The sequence below is a fragment of the Triticum dicoccoides genome, chromosome 2B (genome assembly GCF_002162155.2).
Source record: "Triticum dicoccoides isolate Atlit2015 ecotype Zavitan chromosome 2B, WEW_v2.0, whole genome shotgun sequence".
Lineage (NCBI taxonomy): Eukaryota > Viridiplantae > Streptophyta > Magnoliopsida > Poales > Poaceae > Triticum > Triticum dicoccoides.
Window position 1 is genome coordinate 231,917,803 of NC_041383.1, and position 2,205 is coordinate 231,920,007.

The window sequence follows — 2,205 nt, forward strand, 5'->3', positions numbered from 1 at the left end:
TTGCGAGGGCGGCCGAAAGCAGACCTAGCCTAGTGGCGTTCCAGTCCAATTCGGCGCGCGCCGCTCCGTCGCTGATGTCTGAAGTGCTTCGGCTGATACCACGACGTCGGGATACCCATAACTACTCCCGCGTAGATGGTTAGTGCGTATAGGCTCATAGCCAACTCAGATCAAATACCAAGATCTCGTTAAGCGTGTTAAGTATCCGCGAACGCCGAACAGGGCCAGGCCCACCTGTCTCCTAGGTGGTCTCAACCTGCCCTGCCGCTCCGCCACAAAGTAACAGTCGGGGGCCGTTGGGAACCCAGGCCCACCTCTACCGGGATGGAGCCACCTGTCCTTTCAGCCCCCTCGTCAGAATCACTTGCGGGTACTCAATGAGCTGACCCGACTTTAGTCACCATCTGTATAGTATGTATGTATGTATAGTATATACCCGTGATCACCTCCCAAGTGATCACGGCCCGATAGTATAGCAAGGCAGACTGAAAAGAATGTAGGGCCAATGATGATAAACTAGCATCCTATACTAAGCATTTAGGATTGCAGGTAAGGTATCAACAAATGTAGCGACAATGTCAGGCTATGCATCAGAATAGGATTAACGAAAGCAGTAACATGCTACACTACTCTAATGCAAGCAGTATAGAGGAGAATAGGCGATATCTGGTGATCAAGGGGGGGGGCTTGCCTGGTTGCTCTGGCAAGAGAGAGGGGTCGTCAACTCCGTAGTCGAACTGGTCAGCAGCAGCGTCGGTCTCGTAGTCTACCGGAGAGAAGAGGGGGAAGAAATAATGAATACAAAGCAAACAAAGCACCACAAAATATATCAAGGCAATACGCGGTGTTCGGTGTGCCCTAACACGGTAGTAGGTGATACCGGAGAAGGGGGGAAAACCCCCGGGAAAGTATTCCCGGTGTTTCGTGTTTTCGGGCAGAGGAGCCGGAGGGGGAAAGTTGCGGGTTCGATAGGTTAGGGGTGTGTGGCGGACGAACGGACCGCGTATCCGGATTCGTCTCGTCGTTCTGAGCAACTTTCATGTTGAAAATAATTTAATCCGAGTTACGGATTAAAAGTTATGATTTTCTAAAGATTTTATTAATTTCTGGAATTTAATTAGTTATTTAAATTAATTCGAAAATGGAATAATGACATTAGCATGACATCATGCTGACGTCAGCAGTCAATAGAGTTGACTGGCCGACCTGACGTGTGGGTCCCACATGTTATACTCTGCTTATACTAATTAGGATTTAACTAATCTAATTATAGTTTAATTAATTATCAATAGTTAATTAGGTTAATTAAACAAGATTAATTAAGTTAATTAATTCACTAATTAACTAATTAATTAATTATTAATTTTATTAATTCATTTTTATTTTAACTCCCCTTTTTTTATAAAACGTTCTGGGGCACGGGCCCCGTTTGTCATAGGCCCCTAGGGGCCTATCGGGTTCGGGCGTGCAGGCGACGGGCGCCAGCCCGAATGGGCGCCCGCCCAGGCCAACTGGGGAACGGCGAGGCGTCGCCGGCCACTGCAACGGGCGGCCACAGCCACGGGAACTAGCCGGCAGCGACGGCAGCGTGGCGCAGGGGGGGGCGCAAGGGCTGCTACCGACGGCGGCAGCGAGTGGACCGAGGAGCAGGGGGCACAGCCCTAGGCGGATGCGAGCGTGGGATGCGTGAGGTGACCAAGACGGCAGAGGGGTTGCGGGTATGCAGCGGAGGCAGGTGCGGTGGCCAGTGACGTCGAGCGGGGGTGGCGCGGTCGACCGGCGAGCGGGACTAGTGGATGCAGGGGGTAGGGGCACGAGGCGCGGACGCAGGACGGCGCCGGCAGGCACAGACAGCGCGTGTGGTGGCTGACGGTGCGTGACTGGCAACGGGGAGACGTGCAGGAGCAGGCACAAAGAGGAAATAGGAGGCCACAGGCCTCACCAGCGTTGCAGGGGTCCGTTCGTCGAGGCTCGGGGAAGCCGGCGTGGGGGGACGAGGAGGCCTCCGGTGACGGCTGTGATGGGGTCGGGGCGGTCCGGCGAGCGATGAGGGTCGATGAAGGCCGTTCGGGAGGAGGACGGGGATGCGAGCCGGCGGATCCGACGATGAAGCTCGGTGGTGGGGCGCGGGATCTACAGGCGGCAACGGCGACATCGGCGGGGCGCGGTCGGGGTCGAGCCCCGATCCCGATCCCGGTCGAGGGG